The sequence below is a fragment of the Rhamphochromis longiceps genome, linkage group LG19 (genome assembly GCF_057381845.1).
Source record: "Rhamphochromis longiceps isolate RC_006_pf linkage group LG19, R_longiceps_female_GT1.1, whole genome shotgun sequence".
NCBI lineage: Eukaryota > Metazoa > Chordata > Actinopteri > Cichliformes > Cichlidae > Rhamphochromis > Rhamphochromis longiceps.
The window spans coordinates 3,497,902-3,523,019 of record NC_140575.1 but is presented as its reverse complement, the minus strand read 5'-3'; the positions used below and the strand labels follow the sequence as shown (position 1 = coordinate 3,523,019).

The window sequence follows — 25,118 nt, the reverse complement described above, 5'->3', positions numbered from 1 at the left end:
CCCACTCTCCCCTTCACTGTTTGCAATTTTTATTGAACCACTAGCAGCAGCAATTAGACAGAATTCAGTAATTAAGGGCATAAAATGCAAGAACGTGGAACATAAAATCAGCCTTTATGCGGATGATGTGTTACTCTTTCTCCAAAATTCACAAACCAATATCTCTGGGGTGATTGAATTGATAAACTCTTTTGCAAGAATATCAGATTACTCAATTAACTGGTCAAAATCTACAGTTCTACCGATTAATTGCTCCCTCCATAATTCCTCTTCTACACCACTGCAATCGGGAAATATAAAATATTTAGGTATTAATGTTTCTCCCAAGCTTGCAGATCTAACTAAATTAAACCATATCCCACTTTTAAAGAAGGTAGAAGATGATCTGGCTAGATGGAAATGTTTACCCATATCATTCATGGGAAGGGTTGCCGCTATAAAAATGATGATCTTGCCAAAAATAAATTATTTATTCTCAATGATCCCAACTAAACCGCCACAAGATTGGTTCAGATCTCTAGATTCATGTATGTCCAAATTGCTTTGGAAAAATAAACCCCCACGTATAAGCTTAAAAACACTACAAAAGACCAAGGATAAAGGAGGATTAGAACTACCTAACTTTCAGCACTACTTCTTAGCCAACAGGCTTCAGTTTATCTCAGGATGGCTAAAACATACCCTCTTAGATGAACCTTGGCTAGATGTAGAACAAGCACTTTGCAATAATCTAGAGATTTCAGATCTACCATTTATCAGCTCAAACATCCAACGACATGAATGCTTCAAAAGCATCAGCATCAGCTCTTCTCTGACAGCATGGTGGGAGTTTCTAAAATTGACGGAGTTTTCATTAATCCCATGCAAACGTACACCTATCTGGAATAACCCTGACATATTACAAAACAATAATATGATAAACTTTCCAGATTGGAGTGGTAAAGGAATCAAAATACTTATATATAAGTATTTGATTCCTATATTAGAAGGAACAGACTTTATTCCATTTGACAGACTAGTTACACAATATGGGATCAACAAGAAAAGATTTTTAGAATATCAACAAATTAAATCCATAGTAAAAAAGAAATTTAAACCGGGTCAAGTTGAACTACAAACACCACCAAGTGTGGTTCAATTTCTTACTCTTAAACCCCCCAAATTACTATCCAAAATATACAGAATGCTTTCTAAAACGGATGAATCAATATCACTTCCTATTGCAAAATGGGAAGCGGATTTATCAGTTAACTTAGACCTAAACTTCTGGTCTCAGATATGTTTAAAAACCTTTCATTTAATTAGAAATCCCAGTCTTCAATTAATTCAATACAAAATACTACATAGAGTGCACTATACAGGTCATCGGATATTCAAGATGGGTTTTACGTCTACCAACAACTGCTCACACTTCCAAACCAATTCACCGGACAATTATATCCATGCTCTTTGGTTCTGTCCACCAGTTCAGACGTTTTGGCGCGAGATATGTGAAGATGTCACTTCACATATAGCCCATATGGTTTTCACTGCCCTATGCATAGCCAAGAAAACAGTCCTCATGAACTGGAAAAATAAAAATAATCTTAATTCTAACCAATATAGAAATGATCTATTAGATTACATTAGTCTTGATACAGCCTCTGCCATCACATCAGATCAATTGCTCTGGGCTCCTTTGATCAGCTCCATCACCTAGTGGGGGTGGGGGGGTCATAGTTTGGTCCCACCTTTGCTGTTGTGATTGGTGTGGGGGTAGGGACAGGCTTGGGGCGTTGGGGGATTCCCCAGGAGCATCATCCTTGGAGGGTTCAACCCGGGGTTGCGGTCATGGCCTATTAAGGGCTCTGTTGGCTCTTAGGTGACGGTTTCCTCGTGGCTGCGTGCAGCAGGGCTAGGGGAGGGTCTGTGCTGACGGACGTGGGTTACTTACCTGGTAGCCTGGCTGGCCCTGGGTGGGTCCGGGACGGGCGTGAGGTTCTGGGGGTGCTCCGACTCTGGGCTGGGGCCCTGGCCGGGCCTCGGGGGCTTGGGTCCTGGTTGGTATGTTGCTGGGGTTGTGGGTGGGTGGGTGTATGGGGGCCCAGCCCTGGCGCAGGGTTCCGCCGGCTCATCGAGCCACCTGGGGGGCTCTTCAACTGGTGGGGGAGGCTGTTACATCTTGCAGGAGGTCTCCTCTCTTCAGGAACTCACTCTGCAGGAGGAGGAGATATAGGAGAGGTGGAGGAAGATCTCAGCCTGGGCGTCTATTGTCTTGTGTAGTATGGAAGATGAGTCAATGATGGGGTGGTTGCAGTTTTCCTTGTGGTGGGGTCGGGTGGGCTGTCCTGGGCTCTGTGGGGCCAGGCGGGGCTGCTGAACTAGGCCCCGGTCCGGAGGGGCCTATATTTAATATTTAGTATTTACTGTTACATTCCCATAGATCATCGTGATGTTGTTTATTATGTTGCTCTTTTTTTTTCTTCTGCTTGTTCTCTCTTTTTTCTTTCTCAACAGGTGATCCAGGTGATTGATATATGTATTTTTTGTCTGCTTATTTTGTTGTTTTTTGTCCTTTATCTCCGTCCCTCTTCCCCGCTGTTTTTCTTTCCCTTTCTTTTCCCCAGTAAAAAATCTGTCCCGTATTTAACAAATAAACAATAAAAGGTGAATCAAATAGACCATTACGGCAAGGCTGGGATGGTCCATTTGGTAAAGTAAATCCGTTGGGCATCTTTCTTTGCCTTTAGACAATAATTCTGATGGCAAAAGAGCCAAACGGGACAAGCAAAAAAAAAAAAAAAAGAAAAAAAAAAAAGAAGCTATGATTCAGTTTCTAATAATGTCTCTTCAAATGATGCTGTAAAAACAGATACAGCGTACGGAAAAAATAAATACAGACACAATGGACAGGATACTGTTTAAACTTGTCATTTTACACACACACACACACACACACACACACACACACACACACACACACACACACACACACACACACACACACACACACACACTTTATGTATTTGACAGAATTCCACACAGATTGTGGGCAGCTCTGTCCAGAAGCTTTTCATTGCGTTTCATTTTCATGCTGTAGTACAATAAATCTGACACAGACAGCTGAGCATGCAGTCTGTATTTCTCATCAACATTAGGCTCTATATGTGTGTCTGCTGACTCATGGTTTTTAAACAGGCACATCCTAGCACTGGGGGTTTGCCGAAATAGTACTAACGTTCTGTTTTTTCTCCCTGCTCATCTCAGCACTGCAGATCATCTCCTGCATTACCTTACCAACACTTCAGGCTTATCCCATTCAGCACTGTTTTTTTTGTTGCCTGAATACTGTCCGCTGCCACTATTTACCCACTGGACTCCTTTTTTCATTAAGTATATTTCGGCATTCTGCAAGATTGAAAACAAAATAAAAATAAACAGCAATCCTCAAGATTGCTATTTGCTGTCATACAGACTTTGGAAATACAGATATTATTTTTATAGTTTAAGACACATCTTGTGGCTTTTATCAATGGATCAGTCAGTAAAGAAGCTCCAGCAAGTGAACCGCATGCTAAAAGATTTTTGTCAATTTGCCTTTTTCCATTTTTTCCATCAATTTAAACTAAAGACACATTCTGGCGGAGTATCCAGAGAAAACCCATGTAAACATGGGGAAAGCATGCAAACTCCACACAGAAAGGCCCTGGCCGGATGGTGGAGTCAAAGTCAGGACCTTGTTGCTGTGAGGTAACAGTGCTATACGAACTCCCAGTCTCAATTTGGGTCAAGGACACCCGCTCTACTGTTAAGATTATGCTTAAAAATTAACTTTTCGATGACGCTAAGGAGCAGCTAAAGAGCTGTTAGGACATTTTAGGAAAAGTTGTATACATTAGAATGTACCATAGATCAGGTAGATATGGATAATTTTCTGTCTCAGATACGCCAGCCGTGTTCAAGGGAAAACAAAGACAGCCTGGGCGCAATATCGGACCCCTTCAACAAGAGCAAGCTATACAGAGACTGAGTTCTTAGAAGTCCCGTGGGAATTTCCCCACAGACTTTTATGAGGAGTTTGTATGTGAGTGAAGTTGGCCCCCCCCCACCTTCTTCAAATCCAACAAAAGTGGTATCAAACGTTTGTGCTACGTTTGTGCTGGTTTGTGCTGCTATCATTTTAAAGATATTAATAAAAATTTCTTGAGGTCATCAGAGGTCAACCAGCCCCCCCACATTAATTAAATCAAACAAAATGGGTGTCAATCAACTGTGCTACGTTTGTGCTGGTTTGTGCTGGTAAAATTGTTGTTTGTGCTGCTTCTGTTTTAAAGATATTAATGAAAATGTAAAGGTCAAAAGGTCAACCAGCCCCCCCACATTACCCAAATCAAAGAAAATTTATGTTAAACGTTTGTGCTACGTTTGTGCTGGTTTGTGCTGCAAACATTTTCGTTTGTGCTGCTAACATTTTAAACATTTTAATAAAATAACGTCTTGATGCGTGCTTAATCATCCAGGTAAGTAAATCCCAAAAGGTTGATTCTGTCCATCTGGACATTTTCAGCTGGAGAAACGTTTCGTCACTCATCCAAGTGACTTCTTCGGTCTCAGCTGACTGCAGGTTTCCCCAACCTTATAAACACATGTGAGTGAAATTGGCCCCCCCACCTTCTTCAAATCGAACAAAATTGATGTCAAACATTTGTCCTGCAAATTATTTTGTTTGTGCAGGTTATGTTTCCCTAATTTTATAAACAGTACATGTACAGTGAGAGAGAGATGTTACATCTGTCTTCACTTGCATCCCAGTCATAGAAGCGTTGGAGGTCGTTCATAAGAGATTACAGGATCATCCCAACCTCAGCAACAGGACCACTCTCAGCACTGATCAGTTGTGTTTGCTTTTGGAACTGTGTCTTAATTCCACCTATTTTGCATAAGGGTCAGTACAGGCAGAAACCTAGGTGTGCCATGGGTTCCCCCAGGCCCCTGGTCAAAGTCACCAAACCAGTTCGTAAGCAGGTACAGATGTGGCCAGAAGGGTCCTCAGAGGCACTGCAAGACTGCTTTTCCACCACAGGCTGCCACACACGACAACACCACAGACTTTCAGGAATATACAGAAACTGTTACTGCCTACATCCCAAAATGCATCGATGATGTCACAGAGACCAGGTGTCACGGGTTGCTTAGAGGATCCACTCGCAGGACTCATGAGTAGCGTTTAAACAGAGACGGTTTATTTACAGATCTTCACCAAGTGTATGTACAGACAGTGTGGGGTTAGTGCTATATACAAGACGTGAGGGGCAGGGCTCCAGGGAAAACGGGGAAATCACACACGCGCTCAGTTCAACCTCTCTCTTCTCCGCTAGCGACCAGTCACTCCTTCCACACTCCACACGGGGAACCACGGGGAATCTAGGAACAAAGAAACACTCGTTAAGTCTCTGAGACGGAGGCACAGGAAACTTAAGCTAGACGTGTACTGACTAGAGCCTTCACAACAATCCAGCGTTGAACAGCTGATCTCCTCCTTCTAATATACCAGCTGGTCTGATGAGGCCCAGGTGTTCCCAATCCAGGAAGGCGTGGACCGAGGGCGTGAAGCCGCCATGAGTTCCGCCCCTGCAAAACAGGGCAGAGAAGAAGAGAGGGGGAGAGAGAGGGAAAAAGAGAAGAGAAGGAGGGCTAGGAGTGGAGAGATTCTGATCAGCACCTTGCCGATCCTGCAGGTTGTGACACCAGGACTATCACTGTCCGGGCCAATCAGAAACCATGGCTCACAGGTCAGGTTTAAATGCTCCTAAGGTTGAAAAATGCAGCCTTCAGAGCCGGGAATTAGGTGAGCCAAAGAACAGCAAGGGCAAACCTGTCACGTGGCATCAGCTACAGCAAAGCTTCAGCGACAGCAGAGATACTTGGAGGCAGTGGCAAGGAATACAAACCATCACAGAGTACAAGCCCACTCTGCAGACCGTGGTGACACAATCCCCAGACAGTGTGTGGAGATCCCTTGCCAAAATCAGTACCGCCGTTCCCACATGCCTCAAAGCCTCCAACATCATTACTGTACCCAAGAAGTCATCTACCTCCTGCTTTAAGGACTACCGTCCTGTCAAACTCACCTCCATCATTATGAAGTGCTTTGAACGTCATGCATCAAATCAAATTATTGCTTTCGTCAAAACGCTCAAGTGATGATGGAATTTCAGCTGCCCCTTACTCAGCCCTCACACATCTCAACACTAGAGACTCATATGTCAGAGTGCTGTTCATAGACTTCAGTTCAGCTTTCAGCATCATCATTCCCTCTCATTCACAAACTGGATCTGCTGGGGATCAGCACCTTGCTGTATAACTGGCTGCTAGATTTCTTGACAGGAAGACAGCAGATTGTACGGGTCGACAGCAACACCTCCAGCCCAAGAACACTGAATATGGGGGCTCCCCAAGGATGTGTGTTGAGCCCACTTCTCTTCACTCTGCTGACCCACGATGAGATCTACTACAGGGGTGAAGTTAACCATCTGGCAGAGTGGTACAGCAACAACAACCTGTCCCTGAATGTGGAGAAGACCAACAGCGACTCTACTTCCTCTGCAAACTGAGAAGCACAAGTATGACTCCTGCACTGGGTTCTGCAGGAAAAAATGACAATGCACCTGCCTCATTTGGAAGGTCCTCTCCATTACAGGTGACTACACTCATCCCTTCAGCAGCGTCTTCAGTTTGCTGCCATCAGGAAGGATACTGAAGAGCCTCTGGGCCAGAACACACAGACTGAGAGACAGCTTTGTCCATCGGGCTGTCAGGATGCTGACCATCTCTGAATCGAGAAGGGGGGCCCAAGGGTACATCTTTCGCCATCCTACAATGCTGTGATTGTAGCCATTCCCCACTTTCTGTGAATGGTACTCAGGGCCATTAATCAGTAGGCTTTGATTAGTTGTCATTGATCAATGGTCATAAGAATTTGCATACTAACAATCATGGAACTAACCCCCCAGCACTTTGTTCATTCAGAGGTGCTAGTTTCCTTCACTATGCAAATGTACTGTTTATAAGGTTGGGAAAACCTGCAGTCAGCTGAGACCGAAGAAGTCACTTGGATGATGACGAAACGTTTCTCCAGCTGAAAATGTCCAGATGGACAGAATCAACCTTTTGGGATTTACTTACCTGGATGATTAAGTACGCATCAAGACGTTATTTTATTAAAATGTTTAAAATGTTAGCAGCACAAACGAAAATGTTTGCAGCACAAACCAGCACAAACGTAGCACAAACGTTTAACATAAATTTTCTTTGATTTGGGTAATGTGGGGGGGCTGGTTGACCTTTTGACCTTTACCTTTTCATTAATATCTTTAAAACAGAAGCAGCACAAACGACAATTTTAGCAGCACAAACCAGCACAAACAGTTGTTTGACACCAATTTTGTTTGATTCCATTAATGTGGGGGGGCTGGTTGACCTTTGATGACCTCTAGAAATTTCTATTAATATCTTTAAAATGATAGCAGCACAAACGAAAATTTTTGCAGCACAAACCAGCACAAACGTAGCACAAACGTTTGATACCACTTTTGTTGGAATTGAAGAAGGTGGGGGGGCCAACTTCACTCACATGGAGTATGTCCAGTCACACTCTGCATATCTTGCGTTTATTGAGATTTGGAAATGTCTGCTGCGATTTTGGGCTACATCTCTGCTTGCTAGCAGCGCAATTCTTCATGCAAAGTGATGCAAGACGAATCACTAGCTTTTTAGCTGCAGTTCGCTAGTAGTCCTGCTATGTTAATTTTGCGTCATGCACATACCTGAAACCACGGAATGTTGTAAAGGTGCCTTAACTACATGATTATTTTTGTGTAATGTGTTTTTTGTTGTTGCCCTTCAGTATGTTTTAATATTCACTCAGTGTTTACTGTGATTTGCAAGGGCCAGCAGCAGAGTTGGAGTTGTTTATGCCCCAGCATCTAAATAAACGGTGCGGTCCGAGCCACAAATTGAACGCCTGTGTCATACTGGTCTCTCTACTGTACACCCTAATCCAACACAAAATTACACAACGCAGAGTCCGGGTTGTAGGGAGGCCCCTGCACTGGTTGGGTTACAAGACAGTATACCAGGGGTGGGGAACTGCAGGCCTCAAGGGCCAGTGTCCTGCAGGTTTTGGGTCTCACCATGGGTCAACACACCTGAATCAAATGATTAGTTCATTACCAGGCCTCTGTGGAACTCCAAGACATGTTGAGGGGGTAATTTAGCCATTTAAATCAGCTGTGTTGGATCAAGGACACATGTAAAACCCGCAGGACACCGGGAGTTCCCCCACCCCTGCAGTATACAGTTAGTATAAAGATGGAACTCACTGAATGAATAATGTAACCTAACATAAACCATGAACACCACATCTATGACACCAGTGCAATACGCTGTTCTTTACTTTAAATACGGCAAACTAACCTGTTCATTCTGCACTAAACTGTAGAGTACTTTTATACAGTCTTTTATACAAAGTTAGTACACCTTAGTTTGTTTTGCAGGATGTTTTGGAATGTTAAAAATCATAACTTCACATCATATACAGAGCCAATAACTGATTTTAAAAATATTGCTAGTGGTACTCCTCATCCTCCTAGTAGCACCTGCTGGGGATCAAACTCTGGTAATTGGCGATTCTGCCTTTATACTAGACAGTATACCAGGGGTGGGGAACTGCAGGCCTCAAGGGCCAGTGTCCTGCAGGTTTTAGGTCTCACCATGGGTCAACACACCTGAATCAAATGATTAGTTCATTACCAGTTCATTATTAGAAGAACCAGATACGGTTGCTGCCTCTACCTGAAGCCAGATCGGAAGCTTAGCATAACAATAATCAGTAGGCGAAACCCACTGCCAGTGCAATAGAGCTCTTAAATTTGCTGCCCAGTAATAATGTCTAAACACGGGAGACCTAACCCCCCACTGGAAGTATTTTTTTGAAGATGAGCCTTGGATATCTGAGGGGGTTTTCATGCCCAAATGAATGAAAGAATCAATGAATCAAGCTGCTTAAAAAATTTAAGTGGCAAATAAATAGGAAGGTTTTGAAAAAGATATAAAAAACGTGGCAAAGACACCATTCTAACTGCATTTATTCGACCAATCAGAGACAGTGGAAGCAGTTTCCATTTTCTAATATCGTCTTTGAGCTTGTCCAGCATTTCCAAGAAATTCAATTTATAGAGGAGTTTGGGATTTTTAGAGATCTTAAGGCCAAGGTAGGTAAAAGATGTAGTCACTAATTTGAATGGGAGTGAGCTGAGGAACTTTGGGCATAGATTATCTGTTATTGGCATAAATTCAGATTTGTCCCAATTGATCATATATCCTGATAATTTCCCAAAGTGTTTAATGCAATTTAAAAGATTAGGGAATTAAATTTCTGGTTCAGGAAGGCAGATCAGTAAATCATCTGCATACATATTAACAAGACTTTCAACATTCCCAAATTTAACTCCCTGTATACCAGGGTGGTTTCTTATGTTAATGGAAAGGGGCTCCAGAGCTATATCAAAAAGAAGCGGTGAGAGGGGATCCCCCTGTAATTGAAAGGGGGAGGATTTATCTGCGTTAGTGAGAATGCAGGACACCGGACACAGATAAGTTGCTAAAATCGCTTTGAGAGGGTTTAATTTTACTAGAATACAGATCTTTATAGAATTTGGTAAAACAAGTATTAATTTCCTTTGGATTAGTACTTACTTTACCGGATTTCATTATCACTTTTTGAATTGCTCGTTTTGCTTGTTCCCCTCTAAGTTTATTTGCCAGCAGTTTCTCTGGTTTATCTCCAAATTCAAAATGTCTCTGTTTGAGCTTCAAGAGAAGATTGCTAATGCGTTTATTTAAAATTGTGTTATATTCATACCTTAATTTCAAATTTTCATTTAAATCAGTTTGCAACAAAGATGATCTATATACTTCTTCCAGTTCAGGAAGCTTATTTTCTATTTCTTTATTTGCCTTTTTCCCAATATTTTTTTCTTGGAAGATTCAAAGGAAATAATATGACCTCTCATCACGACTTTAAAGGTCTCCCATAAAGTAGAATCCGAAACTTCTCCGTTATCATTAGTAGCAAGAAACATATCCATATTCGCATTGAGATATTTAATAAATTCTTGATCATTCAGAAGGGAAGGGTTAAAACGCCAATTATAATTTTTGGTCAAATTGTTTTTAAAGACCATTGAAACCAGGCTGTGGTCAGATATTACAATATTATGGTAATTTGAATCAACAACTATGGGCAGGATATCAGAAAATAGTCAATTCTCGCCTCTGTCAGTGCGCCCCAGGGTGGCTGTGGTTACAATGTAGCTTGCCATCACCAGTGTGTGAATGTGTGTGTGAATGGGTCGATGACTGGATATGTAAAGCGCTTTGGGGTCCTTAGGGACTAGTAAGGCGCTATATAAATACAGGCCATTTACCATTTTAGTATAGGTTTTATGGACATGAGAGAAAAATGAATAGGCCCTCTCAGTAGGATGTTGTAAGCGCCAGATATCAATTAAATTTCTAGTTTTAATTAAATCATTCAGAGTTTGTACGGACCTAATATTAGAGGGGGCTTTTATAGATAGTCTATCCAAAAAAGTGTTGAGGAAGCAGTTACAGTCACCACCAATAATAATGTTGGCGGTTACTGTAGGTATTAAGTTGAAAACATTCTTTTAAAAAAATCAGGATTATCCACATTTGGCTCATAGATGTTAAGCAACGTTATCGGTAGTAAATTAATTTGACCAGTGACTATAAGGTATCTGCCATATGGGTCAGCGATCACAAAGTCTGGACAGAATGAAACATTCTTTTTAAGGAGAATCGCAACACCTCTGGCCTTACTGGTAAAAGGAGCTTGATACACTTGAGATATCCAATTTGCTCTTAATCTTCGTTGGTTGTTAATATTTATATGAGTTTCCTAAATGAATATTATATCTGCTTTGAGTGATTTAAGGTGTGAGAGAACTTTACGTCTTTTAATTATATGTCCGAGAACTATTTTTACATCGTTTCCCTCAAAGCACACCTCATTGTTTAACCAAAACATCATGTATCAACTCGATCAGATATCGACTTCCATCGCCATGTGCGTACATATACACACACACACACATAAAAAACAAAACCAAAAAAAACCACTGCACTTAAACAGCCTAAAAAAAACAAACAAAAAAAAAACCATAGGCACTCCCCATCCACCCCCCACCCCCGCATAAAGCACTTCTGGAAGAAAGTACTGGCGTCCCTCTCGGCCCAAGGCCACTGGGCACACGGCCTTCAACACATTCCTCCACAGAGTGTCCAATCAGGAAAAAAACCCACTACGCTTAACTCCGTGCTCAAACAAACTGTTAAATAGAAGAAAAATCAATATACCGGTCTCTCAGAACATTAAAGAATATTTTACAGAAGAAGCTTAAATCATACAGCTCTATTACAAACTATTCAGCTCAGAGTTTATAAACACGGACACCTCACCCGGAGTAGAAAAGACCTTCAGGTGTCCATTATATTTCACATGAAGTTTAGCTGGATACCGAAGACTGTGTTCCATTTTTTTCTCCCGAAACCTGGTCTTGTTAGGAGAGACAGCATCCATCCCACTTTGGATGGAGCAGCTCTCATTTCTAGAAATATGGACAAATTTATCCTTGAATCGCTACCTTATCATGGTGGAGGGGTTTGTGTGTCCCAGGGATCCCAGGGGCTATGTTGTCTGGGGACTTTTGCCCCCTGGTAGGGTCTCCCACCGAAGGGTGGCTGGCCTCTCCCTTAGAGATAGGGTGAGAAGTTCGGCCATCCGGGAGGGGCTCAGAGTAGAGCAGCTGCTGCTCCACATCGAAAGGAGCCAGCTGAGGTGGTTCGGGCATCTGACAAGGATGCCCCCTGGGCGCCTCCTGGGTGAGGTGTTCCAGGCATGTCCCACCGGGAGGAGGCCCCGGGGCAGACCCAGGAGATTATATCTCTCGGCTGGCCTGGGAACGCCTTGGTATTCCCCCGGATAAGCTGGAGGAGGTGGCTGGGGAGAGGGAGGTCTGGGCCTCTTTGCTTAGGCTGCTGCCCCCGCGACCCGGCCCTGGACAAAGCGGATGAAGATGGATGGATGGATGGATGGATGGATGGATGGATGGATGGATGGATGGACAAATTTATTAAACACCAAAAATATCTCTATCCAGAGTTGGGACCAGGAAGGAGAGTTGCAGTCTTACATGCCTCTCTGCTGCTTCTCTCCTCCTATTATCTCCCCAAAACCCCATCCCCATAAAGAGTGTTTCAGCTCCCAAACAGACAAAAAAAATAAGCAAACTAAAATCCAGCAAAAAATGTCTTAAACATAAAAAAAAAAAAAAAAAAAAAAAAAAAAAAATCGCAAAGAAAGAACAATACAGTATCCACATCTGAACCAAAGAGTAAAAGAGTGAAATGTGGATTATTAAACATTAGGTCTCTCTCTTCCAAGCCTCTGTTAGTGCATGACTTAATAATTGATCACCAAAGGATCAGCAGGATGATTATGTTAGTTTAAATGAATCAACACCCCCGAGTCATTCTAACTACCAGAAACCTCGAAGCACAGGCCGAGGGGGCGGTGTGGCAGCAATTTTTCACACCAGCCTATTAATCAACCAAAGACCCAGACAGACTTTTAATTCATTTGAAAGCCTGATGCTTAGCCTCGTCCACCCCAGCTGTGAAACTCAGAAACCAGTCTTACTTGTTATCATCTATCGTCCACCTGGGCCTTACACAAAGTTTCTCTCTGATTTCTCAGACTTTATATCTAATTTAGTTCTGAGCTCAGATAAAATAATTATTGTGGGTGATTTTAACATCCATGTAGATGCTAAAAATGACAGCCTCAACATGGCATTTAATTTGTTATTAGACTCAATTGGCTTCTCTCAAAATGTAAAAGAACCCACCCACCACTTTAATCACACTCTAGATCTTGTTTTAACACATGGCATAGAAACTGAACATTTAACAGTGTTTCCTGAAAACCCTCTCCTGTCTGATCATTTCCTGATAACATTTACATTTACAATAATTGATTACACAGCAGATAATGTCACAGACGTAACATTATCTACAGCTACTTTCAGTACCTACTAGAGGAGATTGTGCCTTCGCCGTTGCCACACCCAAATTATAGAATAATGATCCTCTTGACATTCGCGCATCTGATTCTATTAAATCTTTAAATCACGTCTAAAAAATTACTTGTTTAACCTAGCGAGGCTAATTAGGGTGATTTTCATCTGGCTCTGCATTTACATGATGTAATTATTTTATATCTGTAATATATATATATATATATATATATATATATATATATATATATATATATATATATATAAAACACCCAGCACGCCCCTGCGGGCGGTTTATCCTTCAAGCTCGGGTCCTCTACCAGAGGCCTGGGAGCTTGAGGGTCCTGCGCAGTATCTTAGCTGTTCCCAGGACTGCGCTCTTCTGGACAGAGATCTCCGATGTTATTCCCGGGATCTGCTGGAGCCACTCGCCTAGCTTGGGAGTCACCGCACCTAGTGCTCCGATTACCACGGGGACCACCGTTACCTTCACCCTCCACATCCTCTCGAGCTCTTCTCTGAGCCCTTGGTATTTCTCCAGCTTCTCGTGTTCCTTCTTCCTGATATTGCTGTCATTCGGAACCGCTACATCGATCACTACGGCCGTCTTCTTCTGTTTGTCTACCACCACTATGTCCGGTTGGTTAGCCACCACCATTTTGTCCGTCTGTATCTGGAAGTCCCACAGGATCTTAGCTCGGTCATTCTCCACCACCCTTGGGGGCATCTCCCATTTTGACCTCGGGACTTCCAGGTTATACTCGGCACAGATGTTCCTGTACACTATGCCGGCCACTTGGTTATGGCGTTCCATGTATGCCTTGCCTGCTAGCATCTTGCACCCTGCTGTTATGTGCTGGATTGTCTCTGGGGCATCTTTACACAGCCTGCACCTGGGGTCTTGCCTGGTGTGATAGACCCCAGCCTCTATGGATCTTGTACTCAGAGCTTGTTCTTGTGCTGCCATGATTAGTGCCTCTGTGCTGTCTTTCAGTCCAGCTTTGTCCAGCCACTGGTAGGATTTCTGGATATCAGCCACCTCCTCTATCTGCCGGTGGTACATACCGTGCAGGGGCCTGTCCTTCCATGATGGTTCCTCGTCTCCCTCCTCTTTCTTGGGTTTCTGCTGCCTGAGGTATTCACTGAGCACTCGGTCAGTTGGGGCCATCTTCCCAATGTATTCTTGGATGTTCCTTGTCTCATCCTGGACTGTGGTGCTGACACTCACCAGTCCCCGGCCCCCTTCCTTCCGCTTAGCGTACAGCCTCAGGGTGCTGGACTTGGGGTGAAACCCTCCATGCATGGTCAGGAGCTTTCTTGTCTTTATGTCAGTGGCTTCTATCTCCTCCTTTGGCCAGCCTATTACCCCAGCAGGGTACCTGATCACGGGCAGGGCGTATGTGTTGATGGCCCGGATCTTGTTCTTACCATTCAGCTGACTCCTCAGGACTTGCCTGACCCTCTGCAGGTACTTGGTGGTTGCAGCCTTTCTAGCGGCCTCTTCATGGTTCCCATTTGCCTGCGGGATCCCCAGGTACTTGTAACTGTCCTCTATGTCTGCAATGTTGCCTTCTGGTAGTTCAATCCCCTCAGTTCTGACTACCTTCCCTCTCTTTGTTACCATCCGACTACACTTCTCCAGTCCGAACGACATTCCAATGTCATTGCTGTATAGCCTGGTAGTGTGGATCAGTGAATCGATGTCTCGTTCACTCTTGGCATACAGCTTGATGTCATCCATGTACAGGAGGTGGCTGACAACTGCTCCGTTCCATAGTCGGTATCCGTAGCCAGTCTTGTTAATGATCTCACTGAGGGGGTTCAGGCCTATGCAGAACAGCAGTGGGGACAGAGCATCTCCTTGGTAGATCCCGCACTTGATGGTAACTTGTGCTATGGGCTTGGAGTTGGCCTCTAGTGTTGTACGCCACATCCCCATTGAGTTCCTGATGAAGGCTCTTAGGGTCCCATTGATCTTGTACAATTCTAGGCATTCCAGTATCCAGCTGTGGGGCATTGAGTCATAGGCCTTCTTGTAATCAATCCAGGCAGTGCACAGGTTGGTCAGTCTGGTCTTGCAGTCTCGGCTGATTGTTCTGTCTACCAGTAGCTGGTGTTTTGCGCCTCTGGTATTCTTGCCAATTCCTTTCTGTGTCCCGCTCATGTATTGACCCATGTGCCTGTTCATCTTAGCCGATATGATGCCTGACAGGAGCTTCCATGTAGTACTGAGGCAGGTTATTGGTCGGTAGTTGGAGGGGACCGGTCCCTTCTTGGGGATCAGGACCGTCCGGCCTTCAGTTAGCCATTCCGGGTGTCTCTCGTTAACTAGCAGCTGGTTCATTTGTGCTGCCAGACGCTCGTGGAGTGCAGTCAGCTTCTTCAGCCAGTAGGCGTGAACCATGTCGGGCCCTGGTGCTGTCCAACTCTTCATACTGGAGACCCTTTCTTGGATATCTGCCACTGTGATGGTTACTGGACCCTGTTCAGGGAGGTCGCTGTGGTCTGCCCTCAGATCCACTAGCCACTGAGCATTGCCGTTATGGGTTGCATCCTTCTCCCATATGCTCTTCCAGTATTGCTCCGTCTCCAGCCTTGGTGTTCTCTTATTGTTCCCTTGCCACTGAGAGTACACCTTTGCTGGTTCTGTGGAGAACAGCTGGTTTATTGGTGACCCTAAGAGCCTTCTGGTGTACCTCCTCAAGCGGCTGGCCAAGGCTGTGAGTCTTTGCTTGGCAGTTTCCAAGGCCTCAGGTATGGACAGCTTGCTGTATTTCTTAGGCACCTTATTTGTCGCACCTTTCTGCAACTCTGTTAGTTGGCTAACCTCCCTCCGTGCTACTTTGATCTTGCCCTCTAGCCTCCTTCTCCATGGAGGGTACTGCCCCTTGTGGCTGTTCAACTTGTAGCCAAGCATCTCACTGATCACTGCTGCCGTATTGTAGATCAGCTTGTTAGTGTCGGTAATCGTGGTTGTAGGTATTGCCCGTAGTGCTGCATTAACATCATCTAGCAGACCTTCTGAGGGTACTTCACGTAATCTTGGTAACCGGCTACGGGGGATCCAGGTTTCAAGCTTGGCCATGATCCTATTTTTCAGGTCAGTTCCTCTCGCACTCAACGATCCTTCTCCTATCGCACTTGGGGCTATGTACCCAATCTCGGGTGGGGGTGATGATATCTCCCTCCTGACCTGGCGTCCTGACTCCTCCTTGCCGTAGCATTTGTGTTGTACCTCGTCAATCTCTAGCTGTGAGAGCAGTCCCTTCTTTCGAATGTTGGAACACTGAGCTACTAGTTGTTTCGCCGTCATTGTTGGGTATCGAAGAATCCATAGGTCCCTCATCCTATTCATGTAGCCCCTTCCGCCGGGGTTACTTGCGTAGTAGCATTCCAACAACGCCCTGTTTTCGTCCCTTGCCCACCGATGCCTTCTTGTTCCAGTAGCCCACTTTTCGTCAGGGTGCCCTGGTTCCTCAACACCTGACGCGGACCTTGTTGATCCGGGCGACGTCCGAGCCGGCATGCCTTCATATTTATCTGTCTCGCTCATGTCTGCGGTAGGCTCGCTTAGCATAGGGGGTCTAGCCTTAGGACCCTTACTGGATACAGACGCCCCAGGCAGGAATCGAACTTGCGATCCTCTGTTCCAAAGGCGTGTAGTTTAACCACTACGCTATCCAGCTGCTATTATATATATAGCAGCTGGAGATATATATATATATATATATATATATATATATATATATATATATATATATAGTGATTTTATCTGTATTCCAATGTATGATATTACTGGAAAGCACTTTTTGGTGTACAATAAATTTGATATAATCAAATAAATTTGATATGATATGATACCACTGATATTCATTTAGAGTCTTTTTCTCCCATTAGTTAATTTCAGTAATTCACAAGTGTGTGAATGTGTGGATGACTGGATGTGTAAAGCCCTTTGGGGTCCTTAGGGACTAGTAAAGCGCTATACAAATACAGGCCATTTACCATTTACTTACTTTCTCCAAACCATCAACGTGTCTTTTAGGCCCCATTCCTACAAGACTGCTCAAAGATGTCCTACCATTAATTAATGCTTCAATCTTAAATATGATCAACCTATCTCTAATAATCAGCTATGTACCACAGGCCTTCAAGCTGGCAGTAGTTAAACTGTTACGTAAAAAGCCATCTCTAGACCCATCATAGCTAATTATAGGCCAATCTCCAACCTTCCTCTTATTATAAAGATTCTTGAAAGAGTAGTTGTCAAACAGCTAACAGATCATCTGCAGAGGAATGGCTTATTGAAGAGTTTCAGTCAGGTTTCAGAGCTCATCACAGCACAGAAACAGCTTTAGTGAAGGTTACAAATGATCTTCTTATGGCCTCTGACAGTGGACTCATCTCTGTGCTTGTCCTGCTAGACCTCAGTGCAGCGTTCGATACTGTCAACCATAATATCCTATTAGAGCGATTAGAACATGCTGTAGGTATTACAGGTACTGTGCTGCAGTGGTTTGTATCATATCTATCTAATAGACTACAATTTGTGCATGTAAATGGAGAGTCCTCTTCACACACTGAGGTTAATTATGGAGTTCCACAGGGTTCAGTGCTAGGACCAATTTTGTTTACATTATACATGCTTCCCTTAGGCAGCATCATTAGAAGACATAGCATACATTTACACTGCTATGCAGATGACACCCAACTCTATCTGTCCATGAAGCCAGATAACACACACCAATTAGTTAGACTGCAGGAATGTCTTAAAGACATAAAGACCTGGATGACCGCTAACTTTCTGCTTCTAAATTCAGATCAAACTGAAGTTATTGTTTTCGGCCCTGAAAATCTTAGAAATATGGTATCTAACCAGATTCTTACTCTGGATGGCATTACCTTGGCCTCCAGTAACGCTGTGAGGAACCTTGGAGTCATTTTTGACCAGGACATGTCCTTCAACGCACATATTAAACAAATATGTAAGACTGCTTTCTTCCATTTGTGCAACATCTCTAAAGTTAGAAATATCCTGTCTCAGAGTGACGCTGAAAAACGAGTTCATGCATTTATTACTTCCAGGCTGGATTACTGCAATTCATTATTATAAGGATGTCCTAAAAACTCACTGAAAAGCCTTCAGTTAATCCAAAATGCTGCAGCAAGAGTCCTGACAGGGACTAGAAACAGAGAGCATATTTCTCTAAATCCAGAATTCAAAATCCTGCTCCTCACATACAAGGTCTTAAATAATCAGGCCCCATCTTATCTTAATGACCTTGTAGTACCATATCACCCTATTAGAGCACTTCGCTCTCGCACTGCAGGCCTACTTGTTGTTCCTAGAGTATTTAAAAGTAGAATGGGAGGGAGAGCCTTCAGTTTTCAGGCCCCTCTTCTGTGGAACCAGCTTCCAGTTTGGATTCAGGAGACAGACACTATCTCTACTTTCAAGATTAGGCTTCAAACTTTCCTTTTTGCTAAAGCATATAGTTAGGGCTGGACCAGGTGACCCTGAATCCTCCCTTAGTTATGCTGCAAAAGGTCTAGACTGCTGGGGGATTCCCATGATGCACTGGGTGTTTCTTCTTCAGTCACCGTTCTCACTCACTATGTGTTCACAGACCTCTCTGCTGAATCATACTTGTTATTAACCTCTGTCTCTCTTCTACAGCATGTCTTTATCCTGTCTTCCTTCTCTCATCCCCACCAATCACAGCAGATGGCCCCGCCCCTCCCTGAGCCTGGTTCTGCTGGAGGTTTCTTCCTGTTAAAAGGGAGTTTTTCCTTCCCACTGTCGCCAAAGTGCTTTCTCATATGATTGTTGGGTTTTCTCTGTATGCATTATTCTAGGGTCTACCTTACAATATAAAGCGACTTGAGGCGACTGTTGTGAATATAAATAAATTTGAATTGAACAGTGCTAACCTCTGCACCACCATTTTTTATCATTATTATTATTAATAGTAGTAGTAGTAGTAGTATATTTAATTTATTTTTTGTGAACAACCCAGTAAGTTACAACAAGAAGTCTGCTAATGTGCAGACTGGCTTAAGTCACCTTTCCCCTGCCCCACAGTATGGAAATTGTAAGAGAAAACAGATCACAAGAGCGTCAAACATTCTGATGTTAGTGCATTTCTATTAACACAAAGATGAAGAGAGGCTTTGTAGTAGGCTACTTGCTGAAGGATAACAAAGACCTAATCTGTTAACAAGAAGACATGCTCACAATGGCTTCTAAGTCTCCAGTCATATTATCTGGGGAGTAGAAATAACGGGATTTGGTGATGACTGGGTGTAACAAATATTTATATGCCAAGTGAATAAAGATATTCAAAATTTAAACAAAAAAGACCTCAGAGATTATGTCACAGTTTGAGCACAGGGATTGCGATGGTTGAAAAGCAGAAGCAGAGCCAATTCTGACACATCCTTTCTCAGGAATAACAAGATACATAGCGATTTATTCTTATCGTGGAATAGTGTTCATGAGGTGGCTGTTCAGTAGTTGAGACGGGAATAAGGCGCAGGGAGGCTGGGTCCTTTGTCCTCCCTCCCCGAGAATGGCAGGGCTCGAGTCCATTTCTGGAAGCAATTGTCTCCCGCGTAAAACATGTGCCTCCAGTTTAAACTTAAGATAAGTATTAGAGAATGTATTACAAAAATGGGATGTGGTTAGCAAACAAATAACGGTAGACATGTACAAACGTTCCTTTTAAGAAGCATGTGATTATCATAAACTAACTGTACTGGTGGTCCAGTACGGAGTACAACAGAGGTTTCTTTCAGTTGGATACTAACAATATTTAGTCGTTTTAATAACGTAAATTCGTGATACTGTTTGTTGAATTTAATCAGCTTAGCAAAACAGCCCCAAGACACAGATTTGTTAAGCTTCGTACTGTCCCGACGTATTTTGCGGCAAAGGTTACGCGTTTTCAAGGCAAACACACATATAGCGTAGTCCACTGCATACCTGCTGACCCGTGTCAGCAAACCATAAAAGGCGGGTACGCCTCAGGAATAAGTGAAACCGTGCTCAAAGCAACTCCAGTGAACACAACAGCAATGAAACTGCAACACAAACAAGCGAGGGAATCTAGCCAAGCAGATTAGTCCAATCCAGTGCTGACAGAGGTTCTTGTTGTCTGCTTTGTCCAAGCGTAGTAAACGAGCAGAGGAGGACTTACCAGTTTTTGTTGTTGTTTTTCTTGCTCGTCTGCGTTCAGTTTCTGAGAAACAAAAATTAATCCATGCTGTGCAGTGTCCACAGTCCTTCGACAGGCAGAACCGCAGCTTTTAACAGGCTTTGGACGTGAATCGATGAGTGATACACGGGTCTCTTGTGAGTGTGATTGTGTGTTAGGATGAAACGCCTTTTCTCCTCCAGCTGCATTGTTGACATTGGTTTCCTGACGTCATGCTGACCCCCCATTCACAACAGCGGCCAAGAGACCCCCTCCCCTCCTACGAAAACAAAGCCCCGCCCTCCAAACGACGTAGCACAGATGTGTTGTGGACTTGAGGCTCAGGAAGATATCATACCAACATATTCACGAGGTGAATTATCTGTCAAGCTGCTGTTCATTTCAGCAGATCACAATGTTCCAAGCTAATAGCATAACATTTACATTTTGAACAGTGATTCATATTTTTAAAATGCATCATTCACCTACTGTATTCAAATTATAAAAAACAAAAAAGCTTTTGGGAAAAATCCATTAGGTCTAAAGAGAAGTCGATAAGAATGGAAAAAAATGTTCTAGTTAGAATCCACTTTCCACAATAGTTTGAACACTAAGTAAAATGTGAGTAAATCATGAAGATTTAGAGAATGTAAATAAACAAAGTTTTTTTGACTTTGACTGTGACTTTGACTTTGATAGGACAATGATTACGCTCTCTGATCCTTCAACAGGACATGATTCTGGAAATCATTGCATTCGCTCACCAACACTTCTGAAAAACAGTGAACACAGTTTCTCACTTGATACACAAAACTTGAAACTTTACAACAAAACAACAGCAACGAGATGGAGAAATACTGCTACCTTCTCGTGCAAATTTTTGTCTTTTTTACATTTTACACCGTTACAGTTCAAGGTTCAAGGTTCAAGGTTCTTTATTTGTCACATGCATAGTTATACAAGTATAACATACAGTGAAATGTAGCCTGACACGCTCCTCGACATGTGCAAAAATTGGGGGGGGTGTAGAGGAAGAACATATATATATATATATATATATACACACACACACACACATACATATAGTATATACACTGGGTGAATGTGCAGTAGTAGCAGCAAGCAGGTGAATTCTGTACATTAATATGAATAGACATCTGACTATTTTACAGGATAGACAATATAAACATATTTAAAATTAAAGGAATTTGAAATGTACATTGTGCCTTGGTTTAGAGTGTTTGGAAGAGTCCTGTCTCAGTCAATTATAGATGATGTGAGAGGGCGGGTGTGTGTGTTTAGGGCACGGATGGCTTGGGGATAGAAGCTCCTCTTGAGTCTCTCTGTCCTTGCCCGGAAGATGCGGAACCTTCTACCAGATTGCAGAAGTTGGAACAGTTTGTTGCCTGGATGGGACGGGTCCTTCAGTATCTGCGCTGCTCTAGTCCGGCAGGTGTCCTGTTACAGTTCTTTTAGAGATGGATATGTACCTTGTCAACGTTTCTGTTTTCATTGTCCCTAAAATGAAATAACCAATTTATGTTGCTCAAAAGCACTGGGAACAAAATTAGTGGCATGTTCTTGTTGCTGGTTAAGTTACATTGAATCTAAAGTACAACACTTGTGCAGGCACAAAGCAGGTGTAGTTCTAGCTTTAAATCGTGTGTTTTAAACCCTGTTTGCAGTGTGTGAAGGCCATTCTGAGCTGGGCAGTGGGTATGACATTGTTTCTAATACATAGCATAATCCTGCAGAGCTGTTACATTTTATCAGTTTGCCAAAGACTGGCACCTCTTGGGCTTCATTCTGAGCAGTTAAATTCAGATCAGCCCACATTCTCAATGTCAAGCTGTTATAAATAGCTGTGACTGATTTTTGCAGATTCTCTGGCAACTAAGATCACTGCAGAGTAGAGACGAGATGTATTCAGGGTTCCATGAATTATCATGGTAGGAAATAACAAGGGGGGCAGCACGGCAGTGCGATGGTTAACACTGTGGCCTAAAAGCTAAAAGATCCTGAGTTCAACTGGAATTTGCTTGTTCTCACTTCGTTTGCATGGGTTCTCTCCAGGTAGTCCGTCTTGACGTGATTTATAGAACACCAGCAAAAACCAAGAAAGGGAATGGGTCCGCCTCCACACTCAAACACAAAAATTACTATTGTCAGTGGTTAAAGGGGCATTTGGCAGGTGAACAAGCCCTAACATAAGATATAATGCTGTTCACAGTATCACATCAAATGTACTGCAGAACTATAGAAAGAGAAATAAAATCAAGTCGTATTTTCAGCAACATGTATACAATCATAATAAAAATAAAGTTAACCACACGGTGGAAAGTACAGTAACATGCATATTTTAATTCTCTCCTTTTTAAAACAACCAATGTTGGTCAGCTGAAAAAAAAATCAGTGGAGGCAGCAGTAGAAGGCCAGTATGACAGCTACATGAAACACAGTTTCACATGCATTATATTGCCAAAAGTGTCTACTCACCCACCCAAATCATTTAATTGAGATGTTCCAATCATTCCTCAACTCATTGAGTTCCAGCGTGGTACCATGTTAGTATGCCACCTATGTGACAAGTCCAGTGATGAAATTTCCTGGCTACTAGTTCGTGGAGAGCTTTGTGGAATAGGTTTCCATGACCGAACAGCAACATTCAAGCCTTACAACAAAGCATCAGGTGCAGTGGAGCAAAGCACTGTAGTTGGCCTGTAATGTTGTCCGCCACATAGTTCTAGGCATTCCAGGATCCAGGTGTGGGGCATTCAGTCATAGGCCCTCATATATATATATATATATATATATATATATATATATATATATATATATATATATATATATATATATATATATACACACACATACATACACATATATATATATATATATTAGTGCTGTCAACAGATTAAAAAAAATTAACTAACTAATCTCACAATTTTCTGTTATTAATTGCGATTAATCTCAATTACTTTATTAATAGCCTGGCTCCAATTACATTTTTTTATTCTTTATATTTTAAGTAATTATCGTTGTTCACCGAAGTCCAGTGGTCTCCGGTGAGAGCGACATTCCTTACTTGCACAAGCTTGCTGGACTGCTGAGCCCTCTGGTCCCCATACAAAGTGTGCAGTCTCGACACAATGGTTCCTCTCGAGGGCAGATTGTAACACTCATCTCCTGATGCAGCACGAATGACTTCTCTCAGTCCATCATCTTCTACTATGCTAACTGGTCGGCAGTTTTTAGCTATCCAAACAACCAAGGAATTGGTTACCTTTTCTCTCACATTTTTTGTTATTCGTCCACAAGCACCATACTCCTGAAGCGTAGACTGGCGAGGTCCCGTAGAGGTGGATTCAGTTGGGTGTTTTGCTCTCAGGTGATACGCCAGTGATGAACTGCTTCTGTGGTACTTGAATTCAGCGTTGCAAATTGTGCATCTTACTCTCGTTTTGTCCAACAAGCCATCAGGCAACTTCTTAAAGAGAAACTTTCCACCCAAAAGTCCGCCCTCGTCCATGCTTACGTGTGTTAGCTAGTGTTAGCTAGATAGTAGCATGGTGTCACTTCTTCTTCTTCTTCTAATCATTTCTGTCAGGCCAAACGCCAGCATAGCACACTGTTGCCCCCTCCTCCAGAGGTCTTAGATTACAGGAAATTAATAAAAAAACAAAATCAGCGTTAAATTTTTTTAATGCATTAAACATTTCGCGTTGATCTTAACAATTAACGCGATAATTTTGACAGCACTAATATATATACATATATACATACATATATACACACACATATATATATATATATATATATATATATATATGTGTGTATATACATATATACACACACATATATATATATATATATATATATATATGTGTGTATATACATATATACACACACACACACACATATATATATATATATATATATATATATATATATATATATATATATATATATATATATAACAGCGACAAGGGGCAGTACCCTCCATGGAGAAGGAGGCTAGAGGGCAAGATCAAAGTAGCACGGAGGGAGGTTAGCCAACTAACGGAGTTGCAGAAAGGTGCGACAAATAAGGTGCCTAAGAAATACAGCAAGCTGTCCATACCTGAGGCCTTGGAAACTGCCAAGCAAAGACTCACAGCCTTGGCCAGCCGCTTGAGGAGGTACACCAGAGAGATAGAAGGCAGGAGAATAAACCAGCTGTTCTCCACAGAACCAGCAAAGGTGTACTCTCAGTGGCAAGGGAACAATAAGAAAACAGCACCACCAAGGCTGGAGACGGAGCAATACTGGAAGAGCATATGGGAGAAGGATGCAACCCATAACGGCAATGCTCAGTGGCTAGAGGATCTGAGGGCAGACCACAGCGACCTCCCTGAACAGGGTCCAGTAACCATCACAGTGGCAGATATCCAAGAAAGGGTCTCCAGTATGAAGAGTTGGACAGCACCAGGGCCCGACATGGTTCACGCCTACTGGCTGAAGAAGCTGACTGCACTCCACGAGCGTCTGGCAGCACAAATGAACCAGCTGCTAGTTAACGAGAGACACCCGGAATGGCTAACTGAAGGCCGGACGGTCCTGATCCCCAAGGACCCCAAGAAGGGACCGGTCCCCTCCAACTACCGACCAATAACCTGCCTCAGTACTACATGGAAGCTCCTGTCAGGCATCATATCGGCTAAGATGAACAGGCACATGGGTCAATACATGAGCGGGACACAGAAAGGAATTGGCAAGAATACCAGAGGCGCAAAACACCAGCTACTGGTAG

At 42.9% G+C, this 25,118-nt stretch overlaps 1 protein-coding gene and 1 long non-coding RNA gene across 3 annotated transcripts in view; one reads left to right on the top strand and one right to left on the bottom strand.

The window, feature by feature from the left end:
* Nucleotides 1-20,537, bottom strand: part of LOC146646035 (transcription regulator protein BACH2-like) — a 67,740-nt gene extending 47,203 nt beyond the window's left edge. For both annotated transcript variants that reach the window (XM_085390748.1, XM_085390750.1), the window contains exon 1: nucleotides 20,333-20,537. The gene's annotated coding sequence lies outside the window, so the exon portion shown is untranslated. The remainder of the gene's footprint in view (nucleotides 1-20,332) is intronic.
* An 866-nt stretch (nucleotides 20,538-21,403) lies between these two features.
* Nucleotides 21,404-25,118, top strand: part of LOC146646030 (uncharacterized) — a 136,739-nt gene continuing 133,024 nt past the window's right edge. The window contains exon 1 of the long non-coding RNA XR_014908922.1: nucleotides 21,404-21,566. This is a non-coding gene — a long non-coding RNA (uncharacterized LOC146646030). The remainder of the gene's footprint in view (nucleotides 21,567-25,118) is intronic.